At 37.5% G+C, this 24,413-nt stretch overlaps 1 long non-coding RNA gene across 1 annotated transcript in view; it reads left to right on the forward strand.

Annotated features, from left to right (window-relative positions):
* The first annotated feature begins 2,413 nt into the window (after nt 1–2,413).
* Nucleotides 2,414–24,413, forward strand: part of LOC125806216 (uncharacterized) — a 29,844-nt gene continuing 7,844 nt past the window's right edge. The window contains exons 1-3 of the long non-coding RNA XR_007441502.1: nt 2,414–2,481; nt 2,663–2,729; nt 3,240–3,324. This is a non-coding gene — a long non-coding RNA (uncharacterized LOC125806216). The remainder of the gene's footprint in view (nt 2,482–2,662; nt 2,730–3,239; nt 3,325–24,413) is intronic.

Raw genomic sequence — 24,413 nt, forward strand, 5'->3', positions numbered from 1 at the left:
AGGAATCAGTACTTATACAACTAAAAGAGCATTTCAGGACTCGTACAGTGAGTACTTAATACAATCTGACCTTCCTATGTACATATAAATTACTGCAACCCCACAAAAAACAAGATTAACCCATTCAAATGCAGAATATTACAAAGAAATCAGTGCATCTTAATTTCATTACCTAAACCCACACCTCAACCTTAATCTAATACACTGAAACCATTTTTACTTCATCATTGTCAAATAGTAAATGCAATGAACTTTAAATTCATGTAACTAACAAAACAAAGGTAACTTGTTCTTACAGCCTATAACACTGATTTCCAAAAACAAACCATACATTATATTAACGCAGTTCAAGGTTCTAAGTGATAAGGTAGCTTTGGGCAACAGACAACACAAAGATGGTAAGTAAGGGAGAGGCCACACCCAATATGCAAATTTATATGGCCAGGAGCCTATGGGAAAGCTGTATGAACCAACACTGTAAAAAGAGTATTGACGTGTAGTTTACTAAAAAAGTTGGTTACAATCACATTTTTTATTGGCTCAACAAGTATCTTTAAGTTTTCAGGTTGAAGTTCTCTCAACTCATTTTATTGAGTTGTTCTGGCTGGTAAGTTCACTCAGCTTCATAATATTAGTTCTCCTGACTATAACACAAAATCACTTTTTAGAGTATTCCTACACTGTAAACATGGATAAGTTGAATTTACTTAAAAAAAATTAGGCAACCACTTGCTTTAAAAAAGTTAAATAACAGGGAACAAAAACTTAAGTTAGTATAAGTTAAAACATGAAGTTATTACAACTAAAGGGGAAGTTGATTTACCTTTTTTATTTTTGTTATACTGTAAGACCAGATAAGTTGAATTTACTTAACTTTTTTAAGGTTTCTACTCAATTTTTTTTAGCTGAATTTACTTTAAAAAAATTGAGGAAGCCAGTCCCCTTAAAAAGTTGAGTAATGGGGAACAAAAACTTGAGTTAATATAACTTACAACACCAAGTTATGACCACTAAAGGGGCGCTTGATTTATTTCTAAGGTAGCCCAGGGAATCTCTACTTACTGATGGTGAGTGTTAGTCAGAAACTCTTGGACACACCCAGTATGCAAATAGATTGTGACAGAAGCCAATGGAAAAGAAGCTGTTAATGGCAACAGACTAAACTTATAAGTTATTATAAATTGGTTCAACTCAAAGATCTCAGTTTGAATAATACAGTATATGTGCCCACAAATGTTCAACTAACTCAAAATAGTTGAGTATTTTTTTTAGAATTATCCAATTTTATGTAAAACAGACTTAAATCATTTGAGTTCAAACTTCTTCTGGGTTTACAGTGTAGGCAAGTAGTGCTTGATCTACTTAAAAAAATCATGTCAACTTTTTGCATCAGATAATTAGGTAGATCAAGCAGGAATAGTCATTGTATTTACTACTTAATTTTCTCCAGTAGTGCTAACATACTTTTTCAAATAGTTACAACTTAATTTTCTCAAGTAGGACTAACATACTTTTTCAGGTAGTGTCAACTTAAAAGAGTCCATTGACACTACATGGGAAATTTAATTATTGTCAAGTTAATTTTCTCTTGTACACTGCTGTCTTAAAAAGCTGAGTTAACTCAACTTAAGTGTTTAATTCGTCCTTTTTAAAAAATTGATCTGTTTAATCAAATGAATTAACAATTCATCTTTATTTTAAGACACACTTTCAAGTTAAAACAACTTAAGCAATATTCACTTTAAGTTAACCATGGGTAATCTCAATACATTTTGTATATTATTATTTAACTGCCAATGCTGACAGTTCAATAAAAGAGCAACACAGGAGTAAACTCAGTAAAGAGTGAACTCTGTAGCTCAAAGCCAGCATACTGTGATCACTAGATAGATAGATAGATAGGTAGATAGATACTTTATTGATCCCGAAGGAAATTTAGCAAAAGTAAAACTAGGGAAAAAAGGTTAAAACGTACACAAAAGACGGAGCTACTGGAAAGGCTGCCGCTCAGCACGGCGCCGGAAGTGTGACCTGAGAACACAAAATAAAGTTAATGTGCTCTTACAGCTCTACAACACTGAGGTCTGACAATCAACATGTATATTATAATTACTGCACGCCCAGGATAAGATAGCTTTGGGCAACAGACAACACAAAGATGGTGAAAGTAAGGGAAAGGCCACACCCAATATGCAAATATATGGTACCAGGAGCCTATAGGAAAGCTGCATGAACCAACACTGTAGAAAGAGCATTGACACAGGTAGTGACTAAAACCCTAGTAAATGTAGCCAGGTGGTGAATTGAGTATACACCTTTAAAATGTGTGTCTGTAACTTTAAGAAACACAGTCATAAGTGTTGTCACCCTGAGAGAGGAAAGGGAGGAGCTAAGAGCATGGTAGAGAAGGAGGCTCAAGCTGCAGTGAATGGTGGTGCTCCATTTTAGGATCCATCCAGAGCCATCCTAATGAAATAAGAGGTAAAAATCAGGAAATACTGAACAATATAAGGTTTAGTTGGCCTATAACAGTAGTAGATGCCTATATTGCCTTTCTAAACATGTATTTTGAATGAATCACAACCAGATGCGGGCCGATGGCATTGTTTCTGTGGGGTAGTGTGCTCCTCGTGTTCAAGCCTTGTATTTTTCTGGGTTACAGAAGCTGTTTGTCCAAGTTCTCTTGATGAAATGCTCAAGTCTTGTTCAGTAAAGCTGAGTAAATCGAGGTGAGCTTAAAAACAAATATAAAAAGAGCTCTGTTAATGGTATTAAGGTGGTATTAATGTTATTTATCTATTTTCTGTAATTAGTGCCACTACCAAATACTGTACTGTGTTCTAAGTTAGGGTTTTACAGTATATTAATTTTATTTTTATTGTTTTATATTTCATAAAAAAATCAGAATAAAATACCCGGAAAAATTTCTTTTGTCATTTGGTGTGCGTCCTTTCCCCGGTGACATAAATATAACAAGATTTTTTGTTTGTTGTGCAGGTGTACCTAAAAAAAGATTTGTTGGGATTACATATTATATTATATTAAGGTTTATATTATATTATATTATATTATATAAATTATATTAAGGAAAAAATACACAATGTCTTGTATTTTGAACAAATGTGGAGTAATTAAAAAACTAGATATATTCATGTAAAGGTAGAAACATAATTTTTTGTTGTTAATAACACAGATTTAATTACGTTACATTTACTAACGCTCAGATTTATTTTTTTCAGTGTACTGATAACTGTATACCGAAAATGCCCCATAAGACCTGCCTGATGTTTTGTTCAACACAGCAACTAAAAGACTGTTCTCTTGGTAAGTATACACTATTTCTATCATTTTTTTACAGAACATTTGACCATATTTTGACCACAGCTCTAATTCCACACCCCCTATAGATTTAATCCTATAAAATCTTTAAGAGTTGAAGTACTCTATGTCAGGCTTGGTGATGAAGAAGGTTCCCGACCTCATTCGTCAGCAATTGTGTCAATGTAATGTGTGTTATTCATGTTCAACCAGGGGATAAATTGGAATGTTGGAGTTGAAGGGTCTGATTCATCCATGTGTGCCAACAATATGTGAACAATGCTGTTCAATGTACAGCTCTGGAAAAAATTTAAGAGACCACTTCAGTTCCTGAATTAGTTTCTCTGATTTTGCTATTTATATATACAGGGTTTGGACAATGAAACTGAAACACCTGGTTTTAAAGCACAATAATGTATTGTCCTGATGGACAGTTCTGGTGGAAACAGAAGAATTGAGGTGCACATTGAATTCTGCGTGATTTGGGCAGCCATGATTTTATGTTTTTTTGGATACAATCCGGGTTAGCACCCAAACATCCCTTTCAGACAGCTTCCTCTTACAGCGTCCACAGTTAATCCTGTTGGATGTGGTTGGTTTTTCTTGATGGTGTGCTGACATTTCAGTTTCATTGTCCAACCCCTGTATGTTTGAGTAAAATTAACATTGTTGTTTTATTCTATAAACTACAGACAACATTTCTCCCAAATTCCAAATAAAAATAGTCATTTTGAGCATTTATTTGCAGAAAATAAGAAATGGTTGAAATAACAAAAAGAAAATGCAGAGCTTTCAGAAAACAAGTTCATATTTATTAAGTTTAAAGCGTTCAGAAATCAATACTTGGTGGAATAACCCTGGTTTTTAATCACAGTTTTTATGCGTCTTGGCGTGTTCTCCTCCACTAGTCTTACACACTGTTTTGGATAACTTTATACCACTGCTGGTGCACAAATTTAAGCAGGTCAGCTTGATTTTATGAAAAAAAAAAAAACATCTTGATGAGCCCCAGGACTTTGGGTAAATATTCTTTGGGAAAAGTGGAACTTTTTGAATGGTGTGTCCCGTTTCATCTGGCGTAAAACTAACATAATTTCAGAAAAAGAGCATCATACTGAGTGTAAAACATGGTGGTGGTAGTGTGTGATGATCTGGAGGTGCTTTGCTGCTTCAGGGCTTGAATAACTTGCTGTAATACATGGAACTAAAAATTCTGCTGTTTACCAGACAATCCTGAAGCAGAATGTCTGGCTATCAGTTTGTGACCTCAAGCTCAGATGTACTTGGGTTCTGCAACAGGACAATGATCCAAAGCACACAAACAAGTCCACCTCTGAATGGCTTAAAAAAAAAAAATAAAGGTTTTGGAGTGGCCTAGTCAAAGTCTGATTGAGATGCTGTAGCATGATCTTAAATAGGTTGCTCAAAAACATGCTCCAAACCCTCTAATGTGTCTGGATTAAAACAATTCTGTAAAGAAGAGTGGAACAAAATTCCTCCACAGAGATGTTGGGTTTAGGGAATAACAAAATTATCATTTAAAAAGTGATTTTTATATTTAGTATGACAAAAAAAGCAAAAACAAAAGAAATCCGTAGGGGGCAAATACTTTTTTACGCCACTGTTTTACATAACATGTAGATTTGAGTAGGTATGTGTTCTTGACTTCAGCAGTCCAGTTGAAAACACATCTCAGGAGGCTTCTCCTGAAGCTGCTTGAGAGAACACCAACAGTGTGTAAAGCTGCTTCAAGGCAAAGTGGGATATCGGAGAATCTAAAATAGAAGATGGAGGAGATGCTGGAGGAGTTTGTACATGTTGTGTAAAGGGAAAATCGGCGTGGTGTATCATTCTAGCACTCTAAGAGTAACAGGGTGGTAAGTAGGCTTGTTAAATAATATCTCAGCATGTTTTATGCCTGACTAAAGTTACATACTTATAATTTATGCATTAATCAACAGAATACATACACTCTAAAAAAATAAAGTCTTGGGTCAACAAAAAAAATACTTTTTGAGCTGTAGAATTACATTCATCCAAAATTGTATTTTAAGGATGGTGAATTAGTTTTTCAGGTTGCTAAGTGCGGACCACGCCTAAAGAAGTAGAGAAAGAAGAAGGAAAAAGGGGAGGGAACTCAGGCACTTTTACACTTTCTTATGGCAGCATCCAGTGTCTATATTTACATCCTGTATCTTTATGAAACAAACTATACCTGTACGCCTGCGTTTTCGCAACAATTCAGGCTGGGTGTTTTTTTTTTTTTATTAGTGAATAAGTGCACTTAAGCATGAGCTGATCTATATACTTATATATCACTGGAGAACGTGTAAACCCTTTGAAGTCCTGTCAGAGGACCACAGCTGACATATTACATCTGCATCTGTATTCATGGCTCATTGAAAAGCACAATTATGTAATAACGCATGCCATATGCCATCTACATGTGCAGAGGGACGAGGGGAGATGAAACTAATTGGTTGAGTGTGGTGAGGGAGAGCGGCCGTAATTGCTCAGTTACGTCCTCATTGGTCTTCATTAGGCCTGATCAATGACACCGTAGACATGCACGCATCAGAGATAGAGAGAAAGAGAGAGAGAGAGAGAGAGAGCTATGGGCTTATAGAGTGATTGAGATATTCTTTAATAAGCTTTCATCTCCTTCTATCTGCTCGTAAAGGGCCTGTTTAATTAAATCATTTAACATTCAATAGTTTCATGTCATACGCAAACTTTGTTTTAACACACCCAGGTCCATACAGTCCAAATTACACAGAAAAAAAAAATAATTTATTAATTTATTTAAATAGCTTGAATGTTTTTGCTACATCACACATTTTTATGCACATATATAAACGTGTGGAAGGGTATTAGGATACCTTCTATTTTTTTTTTTTTTTTTCGAACTTTTTCCAAAATCAAATTTACAGTTATTAAAACAGCAATCCTTAAGATTTTTTTCTTTTTTTTTTTATTAAAAGCCCTAAAATTTCTGTGTAGGAAGGAAGCAAAATATTCTAATAAATGGCATTAATGTGCTTCTGCAACCTGCAAAAGCATATCGTATTTAACGGATTATAAAGTGCATTTTAAGGGACTCTAGTAAGGCTAAAAGGATGTTGCCATGTTTCCCTTATAATGGGGAAGCTGGGGGAAGCGCCTGAGTAAACAAAACTGTAATTCTTAAGCAGAAAATTTTCTTTCAAAGTGAAACGAGCACTGAATGTTAATCTACACAGATTTCTTACCTGGAAACAATTCATTTGGGTGAGTAAATCCCTTCAGTTTATTTACAGTAAGCTTAGAATTCCGATATTTTCATCTGCTGCTAACCTCTTCTAGTGCTGCTGGTAACCGTGCTGTTTAAATGCCTAGAAATATTAGTAAATGCTGCCTGACAGCACTACACTGAGGAACCCTGAGTGTTCCAGTAAGCCATAATGCATATTTTTGAATCGCTGCGCTTATTTATTTATGTGTGTAGACTGCGCTTTGCCTTCGCCGCCTATTGGAGATGTGGCGTTTCTTCACTGCGTCTATGGGATCCAGCACCTCCCAGTGGTGTTTAATGACATCGCATTTGGTTTGTAAGCGCTGCATCGTTGCTAGTTTACCTGTATGTGGCGAAGTTATACATGGAGCGCTTCGGTTACAGTGCGTTATCTACGGTGGCCGAGAAAGCCCAGCGCAGTGCAAATAGAAAAGTGCTGCAAAAGCACAAAACACATCCATCAAAATTACAACACAGGCGCAGCAAATAGAAAAACGCGCTGCAAAAAGAAAAACGCGCTGCAAATAGAACCACAACACAACGGAAGTGAGTCACAACACAACGGAATTTTCCCGGGGGACCTTAAAAGATGCTGTACCAGCTGTATACAAAGGACAATAAGTGGCAAACAAGCTTCTGAAAAGTAAGTTATGTTTATTACCTGTGATTACCACGGTTTTGTGCATATTATTAAAAGTTCTGCTTCACAAAACGCCTTGTTTGCCACTTATTGTCCTTTGTACACATAGTGAAGTCCGAGACGTTACTGAAGACGCAGCTTAGCTGGTACAGGTCCCCCGGGAAAATTCCGTTGTGTTGTGACTCACTTCCGTTGTGTTGTGGTTCTATTTGCAGCGCGTTTTTCTATTTGCAGCGCGTTTTTCTTTTTGCAGCGCGTTTTTCTATTTGCTGCGCCTGTGTTGTAATTTTGATGGATGTGTTTTGTGCTTTTGCAGCGCTTTTCAATTTGCACTGCGTTGGGCTTTCTCGGCCACCGTAGTTATCGCCTATTAATGTTGCTCATAAAACGCCTCTCAGCCAATCACATTGCAGGGTCAAAACTAACTGTGGTAGAACTGTTTACCTACAACTTTTTAAATCTTTTTTTATTCATCCATTCCTTTATACCTGCTGCTCTTTTCAAAGCAAACGAAATCCGCTTCCTCAAATGGTATTACAGTGAAGCCTGAACACAAACACACACACACACACACACACTCCCGCTTTTGCCCTTCGTCCTTGGCAAAGCTCTGATGCGCAGAGCAAACTCCCGGGCCGGTGTGTTTGGGCTGTGCCCTGATCCTTATTGATGGCCGGTTATCCCTCTCTGGCTAATGACAGAGGGGTACAGGGCCATGGCTCTTCCGGACGTTTTTAGCCGCGGTAATTGAGTCCATGCTCTTTCCGGGTCTTTTCCTTTGGATCCGGCCTGAGCCGCCCTCAGGACAGCAGCCTGTGTTCCTTGGAAAGAGATAAGAGAAGGTGACGGAGGGATAAGGAAAAGGGAGAGATGGAGAGAGAGGGGGAGAAGGGCTGGTGCTGCATCACCCCCTAGTGGTGGAGAGTGATACACTCTTTTAGTACAGTTTTAAGTACCGTATTTTTCGGACTATAAGGCGCACTTAAAAACTTTTAATTTTCACAAAAATTGACAGTGCGTCTTATAATACGGTGCGCCTTTTGTATGGATTTTACTCGTCAGGTTGTAAGGAGCAGTAAACACACTCCGTGCAGCGTTATAGAGAGTTTTAGTGCTATACAGAGTCCAGAGCCGTGCAGCTCCGAGGCTGAGCAGCAATAGCATTAGCTAGATGCTAACCGCTAAGCTAGCTAGCTTATTCACTGAGATCAGTATTATCTAAATTTTACTCGTCAGGTTGTAAGGAGCAGTAAACACACACTCCGTGCAGCGTTATACAGAGTTTCAGTGCTATACAGAGTCCAGAGCCGTGCAGCTCCGAGGCTGGAGCAGCAAATAGCATTAGCTAGCTTATTCACTGTTCAGAGATCAGTATTATCTAAATTTTACCCGTCAGGTGTAAGGAGCAGTAAACACACACTCCGTGCAGAGCCGTGCCGCTCCGAGGCTGGAGCAGCAATAGCATTAGCTAGATGCTAACCGCTTAGCTAGCTAGCTTTTTCACTGTTCAGAGATCAGTATTTTCTAAATTTAGCACTTTTAATACTGCTGGAGCAGTATTATTAGAGTTAGGTGCTAATCGCTAAGCGTTCAGCGTTCAGAGGTGAGTTATCGGCCTGTAAGTCTGTGCTGCTTTGCCTGGCTAGCATTAGCTAGATGCTAAGTGCTAACTCTCTCAGAGGTGAGTTTTATCAGCCTGTAATCTGCTTGTTTACCGTGTTAAAACAAGCTACGGGGGACGAATCGCTAGCTAATATCTCACTGTCTTACCAGAACACGCAGGATTACTCAGTGTAACGCTGTCGTTTAAGTTTGGGTTAACTTTACTAGTTTAGGTGACTAGCTAGCGTGCTAGCGGATAGCCATGCTAACGCTGGTGCAGCAAGCCTTAGTGGACATCTGGAAATCTAAGCTTACTGTAAATAAACTGAAGCACGTTACTCACCCAAATAAACAGTTTTCAGGAGAGGAATCTGTGTAGATTAATATCCAGCACTCGTTTGACTTTGAAATAGCTAGATTTGTATACTGAGACGCTCCACCGGCAAGCGACCACCCCTGGTGGGGGAAGGGAAACATGGCGCCACCCCTGTTCACTTTGATATAGGCACCCTTTCTAGTGTCACTTAACGCGCCTTATAATGCGATGCGCCCTATGTATGGAAAAATAGCAGAAAATAGGCGTTCTTTGATAGTGCGTCTTATAATACGGTGCGCCTTATAGTCCGAAAAATACGGTACACCGAGAAAAAAGAATAACTTTGGAAATAACTTTGGACCAACCTATACTGAAAAAAGTGTAACAACCATGTCATTGATTTAAAGTGGTCTAATTAAAAATTATGATTTCTGGTTCAAACTTGTTTGAAGGCAAATACATTCCCTTTTAAAATTTTAATTTAACTCAAATAATAATTTTTGCTTCATTTCAGAGGTTATGACATCACATAAGATCAGTCAGTCCCACTCTTCCCATTGGCTCCCATCACCACTCTTACATGTAATGGGCGTGACCTCCTCCCTCACCATCATTGTGAAGTTTTTCTCCTCAGGGTATCTTCTCTCAACTACTGAGGAAAGCTTCATATAGTAGCTGCATGCCTGTATGCAGGGTTGTTGGCTGTGAGAGCTGTAAGTTGCTGTGTTCACAGTTACAGTGTTAATGTACTCAATTAAGGAGTGAAAGACTGATCTCAGCCTTTGAAAGTTTATCCAGCTTCAATTGCTGCTTGATATTAGAATATTGCATCAGTTTGAGTTACTCTGTTATCGTTTAATAGGTTTCATACTTATGGCTATAGAAAATAGTATATAAATAATATATAATGTACTTTGGATGAAAAGGAAATGACAAAAAGTTTTTAAAAATTCACAGAATTAAAAATATTTAATGAGTTTATTCAAAGGTAAAACTATACATGGCAGTAATACAAAATAATAGCTTTTTTTTTTTAGATAAAAGCATGATAAAAGGGTATTTATCATAAATCATGTTTTTCCTTCATTTTAAAGAACTTTTTGGTACTTGGGTTAAATAACATAATGAATGATTTTAAATCAGAATTTTACATTCTTACTAAATCAAAAATATAATTTGATAAAAACTAATATATTTAGGTGTAACAAATTAGAGTATTTTTTTTTAGGTCGGTCTAAAATATATATTTTTTTCAGTGTACCAAAAAATACACTAATTTGTTACACCTAAATATATATATATATATATTTCAACTTATATTTAGGATTTAGTTAGAATCTAACATTTTGATTTAAAATCAATTACTATATTATGTAACCCAAAAAGTTCTCTAAAACAAAGAATAAAAAAAAAGTTTTTTAAATTTTTTTTTTATCTGGACAAACCTTTTATTTTCTATTACAGCCATGTAAAGTTTTACCTTTGAATAAACCAATTAAATATTTTTTATTCTGTTTGTTATTTTTATAAACTTTCCGTAATTTCCTTTTCAGCCAAAAAGCATTATTTATTTATTACAATTTATTTATTTAAGTAAAAAAAACATAAATTATGTTAGAAAAACTCAAAAAAATCTTAATACTCTAATATTAATCAACAATTGAAACTGGAGAAACTTTTAAAGTTTTTAATCAGATTTTCATTCTCTAATTGATCACACAAAAGACAGTATAACTGTGCAGTAACACAACAGTGAACACCGCAACACTCAACAATAAAAAAAAAACAGCAGCTTGCTCTTATAGCCTATAACACTGTTCACAATCATTTAGCCATTATTTAAAACACCCATCAGGAGCTAAATGAAGTAAAAAAATATGATCTGAGTTAAATTATTTATTTTAAGTTGTTTTAATAGGGAATTGATGGGGCGCCGAGTGGTCCAGCGGTCTAAAGCGCTGCCACTATGAGCAGGAGGTCGCCGGTTCGAACCCCAGCTCATGCAGCTTTGCCATCAAGCTGCCGGCGTCAGAGGGAGCAAAATTGGTCCTGCTCCCTCTGGGTGGGTAGATGGCTCTCTCTCCCCACATCACTCCTACGGGGATGTCTGCAGCACAGGGCGTCTGTGAGCTGATGTACTGGAGCCGAGCCGCTGTGCTTTCCTCCAAGCGCGCTGGCTGCTCGGCAATGCTGCATCAGCAGCAGCTCGAAAAGAAGCGGTGTCTGACTTCACATGTATCGGAGGAAGCATGTGCTAGTCTTCACCCTCCTGGTGTGTTGAGGTATCACTAGTGATAGGGGGAGTCCTAATGAATGGGTTGGGTAATTGGCCGTGTAAATTGGGGAGAAAATGGGAAAAAATTAGAAATAAAATTATAAAAAAAAAAAAAATAGGGAATTGATTTGCTTTTAGGCGAAATCATAATATTTCCTTAGACCAACATAAAAATTCACTTTAAATTAATGACATGTTTTTTTTTTTTTAAATACTATATATGTGCCTGAAGGACCCCTTGCCCTAACAATGGGCCTTTCTGGTGCAGTCGTTTCTTGCTGTCCCACATCACTTTCACAGAAGATCATACAAGCCATTACCACTCACAGTGGACAGTGCTGTTGGTAATAATGATTGTGACCCTTGGCATCTGGTTAGAATTGTCCATCTGAACAGATAAACATCTCTGACAGAAATCCCAACCCCATTTAATAAAAGAGCTTCCATGGGATATCGCTAAACTAATGCTTCAGGAACTAGTACAATTACATCATTTTGGAGCATTTCCATTGGTCCATACATCGTGAATTACTGAGACATTGTACAGAACCAAGTCAAGAAGTAAAGTGTGGCAAAATGGGAAAACATTGATATGCATAAAATACGGGCTTGGAACGATTGGAAATGGAAATGAGAATCCAGACAGCTGGAGAACAGAAGAGGTGAAAAGAGAGTGAAAGAAAAAGAGAGAAAGAGAGGGAGGGAGGAGGTGTGAGACAATGCGTGGATGCCTGTTGTGGGTGGGAGATTTGTAAGAAGGTCTTGGAGACCCTTCTGAAACCTACGCCTACGGAGAACACCAGAAACTATAGTGTAAATGTGTTATATCACAGAGCTCCAGGAGGTGCTGAGATTAATGCTGCAGATTTAGACAATTACAATATCTCGAATAATAATAATTTTATTGACACCATATCTCAAAAGTTTACCATCAAACTTGCTTATTATTTTATTGTATGCTAATAATGTTTGTGGCTCTTTTCAAGTTCCAACAGAGTTTTTATTTTGAGTTTTCTGAGTTCCTCTTAGTGTTTTTTCTTCATGCACTGTAAGCCAGGATAAGGTATATTTACTTTTTTTAAAAATGAGGAAACCAGTTGCCTTGAAAATGTTAAATAATGGGAAATAAAATCTTGAGTTGGCATACATTAAAAGAGCACGTTAATAAAACTAAAGGGGAACTTGATTTTTTTTTTCTAAGGGAGCCCAGGGGGAATCACTACACACTGATGGTGAGTGTTTATCATAAACTGTTGGACACACCCAGTATGCAACTATATTTTGACAGAAGCCAATGGAAAAGAAGGTGTTAATAGCAACAGACTAAACTCAGATCTCAGTTTGTGTGCCCACAAATGTTCAACTAACTCAAAATATTGTTTAGAAATATCCAAATTTATGTAAAACAGACTTAAATCATTTCAAACAACGTATGGGTTTACAGTGTGATCATAGAGAGTTTTGAGTCCTGGTTCCTCCTAGTGGTTCTTCCTCATGTTATCCAAAGGTTTTGATCTTTGCTCCTTGGATCCTATTGGTTCTTTCTTGTGCTCTCTAAGAATTTTGGTTCCTATCAATGATTCTACTTCATGCTCTTCAGGAATTTTGAGTGTTGGCTTTCTTAGTGGTTCTTATTCAGGTTCTTAAAGAGTTTTGATCTTGGTTCATCCTAATTGTTCGTCATTTTGGTTTCAATCAGTGGTTCTGCTTTATGTTGAAAATGTGCTCCCATTAAGTTATACTTTTTTTGTTCTTAGTTGGTCTTTGAGAGCTTAGAGACTTGGTTCATCACCATAGTCTTTCTTGGTTCATTTCTGTGGTTCTTTTTTATGAGTTTGGGAGCTTTGGGACTTGGTTTATGGGTCTTTTATTGGATTTTCTTCATGCTCTTTGAGATTTGAATCTTGGTTCATCTCCAAGGTTCTTCTTAGTCATTCTTCTTCATGCTTCTTGAGAGCTTTAAAACTTGGTTATTCGGTCCTTCATCATGGTTTTTGAGAGCTTTGTGACTTCAGTCTAATCTCTATGTATCTTCCTAGTGGTTCTTTAAGAGCTCTGACAATTGTTTTTTCCATCTAGAGTAGCTCCATCCTAGTGGTTCTTCTTCCTGATCTTTGAGAGGTATTTTTTACAATTATTTTTTCAGCTTTTATAGAGCTTTGAGATTGATTTATCTCTGTGTTTTATTTCAGTGGTTAGTCATGCTTTTAAAGTAGCTTTGAGACTTGGTTCATCTCCCTGGTTTGTCTTAATGGCTCTTATTCATGCTGTTTATGAGCTTTAGGACTTGATTCATCTCATGCTTGTTTAGAGGTTTGGGACTTAGTTAATCTCAGTGGTTTATCCTAGTGGTTCTTCTTCATGTTTCTCAAGAGCATTCAAACTTATTTTCAGTGGTTCTTTTTTAGCAGTTCTTAGTCATGCTTTTTGAGAGATTTAAGACTTGGTTAATTTCTGTGATTTCCTTTGTGGTTCTTTCTCATGCTAATTAAGAGCCTTTAAAAACTTGTTCATCTCAGTGGTGAGGCTTAGTGGTTCTTCTTCATGCTCTAGTAGAGTTTTGGTGCCTCTAAATGATTTATACTCATGCTCTCAGACATTCTTCCCCATACATTTTGGGGAATTCTAAGTGTTGGTTAACCTCAGTGGTTCCTTTTAAAAAAGGTTCAACTTAGTGGTTCTTCTGTATGGTTTTTGAGAGTTTTAAGGTTTGGTTCATCTCGGTGGTTCTTCTTAGTGGTTATTCTTCATGTTTCTTGAGAGCTTTGAAACTTAGTTCATCTCGGTGGTTCTTTTTAGTGGTTCTTCTTTAGGGTTCTTGAGAGCTTTAAATCTTGGTTCATCTCTGTGGTTATTCTTAGTGGTTCTTCTTCATGTTTCTTAAGAGCTTGTTCTTGAGAACTTATTTTCAATGGTTCTTCCTAATAGTCTTTCCTTATGCTTTTTGAGAGATTTGAGACTTGGTTAATTTCTGTGATTTCCGTTGTGTTCTTTCTCATGCCCATTAAGAGCCTTAAAAACTTGTTCATATCAGTGGTTGGACTTAGTGGTTCTTCTTCATGCTCTAGTAGAGTTTTGGTGACTCTGAATGATTTATCCTCATGCTTTTAGTCATTCTTCCCTGTGCCTTTTAGGGAATTCTGAGTGTTGGTTAACCTCATTGGTTCCTTTCAAAAAAGGTTCAACCTAGTGGTTCTTCTGTATGTTTTTGAGAGTTTTAAGGTTTGGTTCATCTCGGTGGTTCTTAATGGTTTTTCTTCATGTGTCTTGAGAGCTTTGAAACTTATTTTCAGTGGTTCTTCCTAATAATTTTTCTAATGCTTTTAAAGAGTTTTGAGACTTGGTTCATCTTGGTGGTTCTTCTTAGTGGTTCTTCTATATGGTTCTTGAGAGCTTTGAAACTCGATTAATCTTGGTGGTTATTCTTAGTGGTTTTTCCTCTTATTTCTTAAGAGCTTTGATACTTATTTTTAATGGTTCTTCCTAATAGTCTTTCCTCATGCTTTTTGAGAGATTTGAAACTTGGTTCATATTGGTGGTTATTCTTAGTGGTTTGCTTCATATTTCTTGAGAGCTTTGAAACTTGGTTCATCTTGGTGGTTCTTCTTAATGGTTCTTCTTCATGTTTCTTGAGAGTGTTGATACCTATTGACAATGTTTCTTCTAAATTGTGTTTTCTCATGCTTTTTGAGAGATTTGAGACTGAGATTTGTGGTTCTTTAAAAGTTATTTTCAATGGTTCTTCCTAATAATCTTTCCTCATATGTTTTGAGAGGTTTGGTTCATCTTGGTGGTTTTCCTTTGTGGTTCTTCTTCATGTTTCTTGAAAGCTATTGACAGTTATTGACAATGTTTCTTCTAAATTGTGTTTCCTCATGCCTTTTGAGAGATTTGAGACTTGGTTCATCTTGGTGATTCTTCTTTGTGGTTCTTGAGAGCTTTGAAACTTGATTTATCTTGGTGTTTTTTCTTAGTGGTTCTTCTTCATGTTTCTTGAGAGCTTTGATACTTATTTTCAATGGTTCGTCCTAATGGTCTGTCCTCATGCTTTTGAAAGATTTGGTTAATCTTGGTGGTTCTTATTTATAGTTCTTGAGAGCTTTGAGGCTTGGTTCATCTCAGTGGTTTTCCTTTTTGGTTCTTCTTCATGTTTCTTGAGAGTGTTGATACCTATTGACAATGTTTCTTCTAAATTGTGTTTTCTCATGCTTTTTGAGAGATTTGAGACTGAGATTTGTGGTTCTCTTTGTGGTTCTATCTCATGCTCATTGAGAGCTTTAAGAACTTGTTTATCTCAGTGGTTAGTCTTAGTGGTTCTTCTTCATAGTGTTCTAGAGTTTTGGTGACTCTGAATGATTTATCCTCATGCTCTTAGTCATTCTTCCCCATGCCTTTTTAGTGAGAATTTTGTTTTTGGTTAACCTCAGTGGTTCCTTGTCCAAAAGATTCTTCTTAGTGGTTCTTCTTCATGCTTTTTGAGTGTAATGAGACTTGGTTCATCACTGTGATTCTTTTTATTTGATGTTCTGTAAGCTCTTAGGGAGTCTTGGTTCTTCACAGTGGTTTAAAAAGTCTAAAGTCTTACAGAGTTTGGGTTCTTTTCAGGGGTTCTTTCTTATGCTCACTGTGAGGTTTAAGAACTTGTTCATCTCAGTGGTTATGCGTAGTGGTTCTTATAAAGCTTTGGTGCCTCATGCTTTCAGTCATTTTTGTCCATGTTTTAGAGAACCTCAAGTGTTGGTTAACCTCACTGATTCATTTTCCAAAAGGTTAATCTTAGAGGTTCCTCGTTGTGGTACTTGAGAGCTTTAAAATGTATTTTCAATAGTTGTTATTAATAGTCCTTCCTACTGTTTTTTGAGAAATTTGAGACTTGGTTCATTTCTGTGGTTCTCATTTGAGGTTCTTTCTCATGCACATTTAAGAACAATCTCAGTAGTTAGACTTAGTGGTTCTTCTTCATGCTCTTATAGAGTTTTGGTGTTTATTTATTGGTTTATCCTTATGCTTTCAGTCATTTTTCCAAGTTTTTTGGGAACCTCAAGTGTTGGTTAACCTCAGTGGTTCATTTTTCCAAAAGGTCCCATCTTAGTGGTTCTTCTTTATGGTTCTTGAGAGCTTTGAGGCTTGGTTCATCTCAGTGGTTCTTCTTAGTGGTTCTTCTTCATGGTTCTTGAGAGCTTTGAGGCTTGGTTCATCTCATTGGTTCTTCTTAGTGGGTCTTCTTTATGGTTCTTGAGAGCTTAGAAACTTGGTTCATCTCGTTTTTTTTCCTTTGTGGTTCTTCTTCATGTTTTTTTAGAGCTTTGATACTTATTTTCAATTATTGTTCTTAATAGTCTTTCCTTGTGCTTTTTGAGAGATTTGACTTGGTTTATTTCTGTGATTTTCCTGAATTTGGAGTATTGGTGAACCTCACTGGTTCCTTTTCCAAAATATTATTCTAAGCGTTTCTTCCTCATGCTCTTTGAGTGCTATGAGACACTTGGTTTATCACTGAATTGAATTTAAATTTTAATCGAAGTTTAAGCAACAGAGTAGGCACAGGTTGCTAGGGTGCTTCCAAAACAACTCCATCACCAGTTTGCTGACAGCTCTCAATAGTTAATGGCGCCTGCATTAAAATTCCCAGCGCAAGTCATTCTGATCAGGAACTACTCACACTTCTCGCTACAGTGCCCACATCTTCACACTCCAGCAACATCAAACACTCTCCCTGCACGCTGACAGGGTGGCAGAAGTGTGTGTGTGTTTGTGTGTGTGTGTGTGAGAGAGAGAGAGAGAGTTGAGGTAGGTGGCTCTTGCACGGTTGGCGCAGTTTTGGCAGAGATCCTGCGCAGCTCCTTGTTCACGGCTATTTAAAATTTCATTGCCTTGTCGCCTTGAGTAACACAGTACAGGAGGGTAATGAGGACATGAGGGAGGCTGTATTGATTCACTCTCTCGCTCTCGCTCGCCCATTGTCAATCACTCGGAGTGAGACGTGTGCGCTACGTTCCGCCGCGGCTAAGCCCTGTCTCTAATGCTAAATGCCTCTGCCTATACCTGTTAGCTTATTAAGCTATTAATATAATGTAGTTAATGGAGTCAATCTAGTGCCAGTTAATCACTTCAGCTGGGATAATTGAGGCAGCGACATGTGCGGTGTGTGTACTATTGCGTTCGTATGTGTGTGTGTGTGTGTGCGCACTATTGTGTGTGTGCGTGTGTATAGCTGGTTCTTTTATGCAGTAACATTTACAACCTCTTTTATGTGTTTGCCAGCAGCATGTGTGCACAGTGTGTCATTTACACATTATGTATATGTGTTCTTGAATAATGCATACACATATATACATTTACACACCAAAAAAAATAAAGGGGTAACATACATCAATTCCTACATTTCCTTCCGTAAAAATTTGGCACATTTGGAGTGTTTACCACTTTCTAACCTTGGCATTCCTTCACTCAACACTTAAAAAACGTTAAAGCATCGAGGAAACCAAGCAATTCAATGTTTCCCAACATATTTTGTCCGTTTTTTTTTTTTATAAAAACACATTAAACCATGTATTAAGGTGTGCAACAGTATGGTGTTTTTTCTGGTTTCATAAATCTCCACACATTCTCTTTTCGGAAGAGTTTTCAGGCTGCCAGCAAGCCATTCTTGTTAAAAAAAAATACATGGTTGTTCTGGTTCTTCTTTGCCATTCTTCTTCATGCTCTTTGAGAGCTTTGAGACTTTTTTGTGTTTTTTTAAATAGTGCTTCGTCATGCTCCTTAAGAAATGTAAGACTTGGGTAACACTTTATAATACATTTTACAGAGTAAGAATGGTAAAACACTGTACACTACATAATATAGCCCGCTTTCTGTTGTTTCTGAGTACTTACTGAGTAATTACTGTGTACTTAGAGAGCAAGAACAGTAAAAATCAGGTGAGGTGTGGCTTTATTAACCATTAATATAAAACCTTGTGGTTTCTGTGTATTATAGAATACATTGTCTTTAAAATCTCAGCATTCCTAAATGTGTTATTATAGATATATAAATATTATTATATTTTAGTATTTATAACTTGAGATTACAAACTACACTGCTCAAAAAAATAAAGGGAACACTCAAATAACACATCCTAGATCTGAATGAATGAAATATTCTCATTGAATACTTTGTTCTGTACAAAGTTGAATGTGCTGACAACAAAATCACACAAAAATCATCAATGGAAATAAAATTTATTAACCAATGGAGGCCTGGATTTGGAGCCACACACAAAATTAAAGTGAAAAAACACACTACAGGCTGATCCAACTTTAATGTAATGTCCTTAAAACAAGTCAAAATGAGGCTCAGTATTGTGTGTGGCCTCCACGTGCCTGTATGACCTCCCTACAACGCCTGGGCATGCTCCTGATGAGGTGGCGGATGGTCTCCTGAGGGATCTCCTCCCAGACCTGGACTAAAGCATCCGCCAACTTCTGGACAGTCTGTGGTGCAACGTGACGTTGGTGGATGGAGCGAGACATGATGTCCCAGATGTGCTCAATCGGATTCAGGTCTGGGGAACGGGCGGGCCAGTCCATAGCTTCAATGCCTTCATCTTGCAGGAACTGCTTTGTGCAGACACATGCACATTTGTGGCCTGCTGGAGGTCATTTTGCAGGGCTCTGGCAGTGCTCCTCCTGTTCCTTCTTGCACAAAGGCGGAGGTAGCGGTCCTGCTGCTGGGTTGTTGCCCTCCTACGGCCTCCTCCACGTCTCCTGGTGTACTGGCCTGTCCCCTGGTAGCGCCTCCAGCCTCTGGACACTACGCTGACAGACACAGCAAACCTTCTTGCCACGGCTCGCATTGATGTGCCATCCTGGATGAGCTGCACTACCTGAGCCACTTGTGTGGGTTGTAGAGTCCGTCTCATGCTACCACGAGTGTGAAAGCACCACCAACATTCAAAACTGACCAAAACATCAGCCAGACAGCATAGGTTCTGAGAAGTGGTCTGTGGTCCCCACCTGCAGAACCACTCCTTTATTGAGTGTGTCTTGCTAATTGCCAATAATTTCCACCTGTTGTCTATTCCATTTGCACAACAGCAGGTGAAATTGATTGTCAATCAGTGTTGCTTCCTAAGTGGACAGTTTAATTTCACAGAAGTTTGATCTACTTGGAGTTATATTGTGTTATTTGAGTGTTCCCTTTATTTTTTTGAGCAGTGTATATGTTTTCTTACTCCACCCCAACTGTTTTTAAGTGCTGCTCCACCCTTGACCGTTTTAATAGCATAAATAAAAAAATCTTATTTTTCAAACTCATACAATTATTAGAATAATTAATTCCCTGGAGTGTGACTGGAATGAAGCCTTCATAACTGCCATGAACAAAAGGTAAAAATGATTATATATTATTTTATATGAAAATTGCACCACATGCAACATTATCATGGTTCTTCTAAGTAGTTCTTCTTCATGCTCTTTGAGGACTTTGAGACTTCCTATATTGCTGTGGTTCTTCTTGGTAGTTCTTCTTCATGCTCTTTGAGAGCTTTGAGACTTCCTATATTGACTTCCTATGTTCTTTTTGGAGTTTGTCATCCTCCCCTATGAGAGTTTTGAGACTTGCTAAATTGCTGTGGTTCTTCTTAGTAGTTCTTCTTCATGCTCTCTGTGAGCTTTGAGACTTCCTATATTGTCATGGTTTTGCACTGTCTTGTTGAAAAATACATGGATGACCTGGTTCTTCTTTGCGGTTCTTCTTCATGCTCCTTGAGAGCTTTGAGACCTGCTGCTTTGTCATGGTTCTACTCAGCAGTTCTTCTTCATGCTCTTTGGAAGTTTGAGACTTCCTCTATTGCTGTGGTTCTTCTTAGCAGTTCTTCTTCATGCTCTTTGAGAGCTTTGAGACTTCCTATATTGCTGTTGTTCTACTTAGTAAAGCATCTTCATGCCCTTTAAGAGCTTGAAGGCTTGCTTCATTGTTATGGTTCTCCTTAGAAGCGCTTTATCATGCTCTTTTAGAATTTTGAGACTTTCTGTATTGCTGTGGTTCTTCTTAGTAGTGCTTCTTCATGCCATTTGAGAGCTTTGAAACTTGCTACATCGCTAATGTCCTTCTTAGTAGTTCCTTATCATGCCCTTTGATACTTGCTACATTGCTGTGGTTCTTCTTAGTAGCACTTCTTTATGCTCTTTGAGAGCTTTAAGACTTTCAATATTGATGTGGCTCTTCTTAGTAGTTTTTCTTCATTCTGTTTGAGATCTTAAAGACTTACTACATTGTTATGATTCTTCTTAGCAGTTCTTCTTCATGCTTTTTTAGAGCTTTGAGACTTGCTGCATTCTCATGGTTCTCCTTAGCAGTTCTTCGTCATGCCATTTGAGAGCTTTGAGACTTGCTACATTGCTGTGGTTCATCTTAGTAGCGCTTCTTCATGCTGTTTGAGAGCTTTGAGACTATATGGATGTGGTTCTTCTTGGTAATTCTTCTTCATGCTCTTTGAGACTTGCTACATTGTCATGGTTCTCCTTCTTCATGCTATTTTAGAGCTTTGAGACTTGCTAAATTGCTGTTGATCTTCTTACATGTTCCTTATCATGCCCTTTGAGATCTTTGAGACTTGCTACATTGTCATGGTTCTTCTTAGCAGTTCTTCTTCATGCTCTTCGAGAGCTTTGAGACTTCCTACATTGCTGTGCTTCTTCTTAGCAGTTCTTCTTCATGCCCTTGGAGAGCGTTGAGGCTTGGTTGGTCTTGGTGGTTCATCCTTGTGGTTCTTTGTTGTCTTTGAGAGCTTTAGATACCATCTACTTCCACAGATATGCACGTCCATCCAATGTGTGCAGCATACGGTTTTGCATTGTCTTGTTGGAAAATACATAAATAAACCTGGTTTTCCTTGGCGTTTTTCCTTCCTGCAGCTTTGAGATTTGCTGCATTGTTGTGATTTTTCTTAGGTGTGCTTTTTCATGTTCTTTGAGAGCTTTGATTTTTTTATTTTTTCAAAATTCTCCACACATTCTCTTCAGCCAATCTCCAATTCTGACAATCTGTCAATCTCAGAAACCTGTCCGTCTCATCAGATTACAGCTGCTGGAGTTTCTGCAGTGATTGGACAGCAGTAGCAGAGCTCGAGGGGTTTTATTTGTATGATGAAGAAAATATGAATTAAGGGCTTCAATTTTTAAATTATTTTGGCACCTTCTCAAAAAACAGAGAAGTACCAGCACAAAGTACCAAAGTACAAATGTTATTTATGGTATTATAAATAGAAATAAATGACATTATTAATATAAATACAATTTCATTTTGCAAATCTAACAGTGATTCTTTTATTTACATTTAAACATCTATTAAGACAATGTTAAGTCTTAAGAAGAAGAAAAAGTGTGATTAATCTTGATTATTCACACTTTTAACAAATAAATCACAAATTCATTTCGTAGACAAAGTCATTTTTAAGGCTTTGGGACTCCAGAAGACCACAGTGAGAGCCATTATTATAAAATTGGAGAAAACATGGAACACTGTTGAACCTTAAAGGGAATGGCCGGCCGATCGAACGTAATCCAAAAGGGCATGGACAACTCATCCAGGAGGTCACAAAAAAACACAGAACAACATTTAAAGAACTGCAGGTTCAGTGTTAATGATTCAATAATATGAAAAAGAGACTGAACTGGGTAATATTTTTGTACTGCCATGAAAAGTGTAACATTTTGGAAGGTGTGTGTCCTAATTAATTTTAGAAAAAGAACATCATACTGAATGTAAAACATGGTGGTGGTAATATGTGATGGTCTGGGGCTGCTGTGCTGCTTCAGGGTTTGGATAACTTGCTGTAATAGATGGAACCATGAATTCTGCTGTTTACCAGACAATCCTGTAGAATATAGAATAAAGTAGAATATTCTGCCATCGGTTTGCGACCTCAAGCTCAGGTGTACTTGGGTTCTGCAGCAGGACAATGATCCAAAGTACACCAACAAGTCCACCTTAGAAAGGCTTAAAAAAAAAACTGGAGTGGTCTAGTCAATATCTGATTGAGATGTTGTGGCATGAAAAATATATATTTATTGGGCATGTGGGTATAGAAACTAAATTGTCTGTGTGAATGTGTGAACATTCCTCAGCAAGCTCCACCAAGTCCAGAACCAGAGAGAAAAAAAATCTAGGAATAGCAAGAGGAAGCCTCTCGCGCTCTCTCTCTCTCTCTCCTCTCGCAGTAATTCGAGACTGCACTGACACTCTGGCTGTTCAAAGACTTCCTCAGCTGTGCAGGACGTTCATGAAGAATTCATGCTGGAGAAAAAAAGGCATAATGAAGTTGTGACCGGGCCAAATGAGTGTCCGAGGGCATGCGGAGTCAGAAGCAATATTCAGTATAATGAGACTATTTTCCCCGTGCTGAGCTCGGATCCCGACTCTGGAGAAATATAACACTGACTGAGCCCCCCACCTCGCCTCCCAGCTGCACGACATGTCCTATATATGTTCAGCGGATGGAACCACTTACATGGATAATCCTGACACATCCTGAGATATTAAGAGTGCACAGCCAGGCAATATATAGGCCAATCACGCATTTGTAAAAGCAGAAATGAGGCAAATGCATGAATGATTTATGATGAGGCGACATATAGAACATCTATTCAAAGTCATTCATATTGTAAATTGACAATCAAACATTGGTAATGCTTTACAGCTGTAATAAAACAGCTATTTTCTGGCTGCAGTGATGCACGAAATTTCTGTGGTTTTTTTTAACAGCTATTAAATGCTTTCCCAGCTGCCAATATTTAAAAAAATATTTTGAGACAAATAAGCCCAAATTTAAACTAATGGTGAAAATGTTTTTTTCTCAATCAAGGTTAACTGTTCATTTACTTCATTTTAAAGTGTATATAAATTATTTAATAAATTAAGTTTTTTTCCATTATTTCACACCTTTAGTATCAGTCCTGATGCTGTCAGCCTAATTGCTTGCGACTCAAAACTTGAACTTGTCACTCAAAACTCATACACTCACACACAGATCACGTGAAGCTACACTATGGCGCTCCCACTCTTCAAGCTATTTCGTATTGTTTTCACCTGTTCTCTTCTTTATATATACCCCTCAGTTTGGCCCAGTTCTTGCTGAGTATTGAATCTAGTTTTCCTAGCTCTTCTACTATGCGTTCCATTGTCCTTTCATTTTTGTTACCAACCCTTTTTTGTATTACTATTTTCTCATCTTTTACCATGCCTAATTTATTGATTGCCTTGTTGCCGACCCTCCCTTTTTGTATTTTTTGCCTTCTCTCTTTCATTGCTGGATTTATCATGTATAACCCTGGATTGCCTGACTACTCTCTGGTATGTTGTTTATATTTGCTGCCATTCTGTTAATGACCCTGCCTGCCCCTCACTACTCTTGTAAGCCTAGTCCCTTTATTAATACATTTTGTGATTTGTATCTGCGCGTGTCAGTCATGGGTCTGGCCTGTGTGACATTTAGTCAAGTACTCATTTAAGCACCTATTTAAATATATGACTATTTTTAACTCAATAAACTAAGCCAATACACTGTAAACTAAAATGTAAATATGTTTATTTCTTTTATTGTAGATTATTATGTCTCACAGCTAATGAAAACTCAAAAATCAGTGTCTCAGAAAATTTGAATATTATATATATTTACTTTTGGCAGTGTGGGCAGTGTGCCAAGTACGATTTTCTGGGAAACACTTTACTGACTTTGGACTTGATATAAAGCAGTGGACCTACACCAGCAGATGACATGTCTCTCCAAACCATCACTGATTGTGGAAACTTCACACTAGACCTCAAGCAGTTTGGACTGTGTGAAAAATTTACTGATTATCAGTGATGGTTTGACACTTCAGTCACACTTCACACTTTTATTGTGGTATTTTTTTGCCTCTGCAGTGCCCTCCAGGTTTAACTTTCCATGTACTTTGGTAATTGGACACTCACAATATGCAGATCAGCCATTATCAATTATACCGCCCCC

Source organism: Astyanax mexicanus, chromosome 12, assembly GCF_023375975.1.
Source record: "Astyanax mexicanus isolate ESR-SI-001 chromosome 12, AstMex3_surface, whole genome shotgun sequence".
Taxonomy (NCBI): Eukaryota; Metazoa; Chordata; class Actinopteri; order Characiformes; family Acestrorhamphidae; genus Astyanax; species Astyanax mexicanus.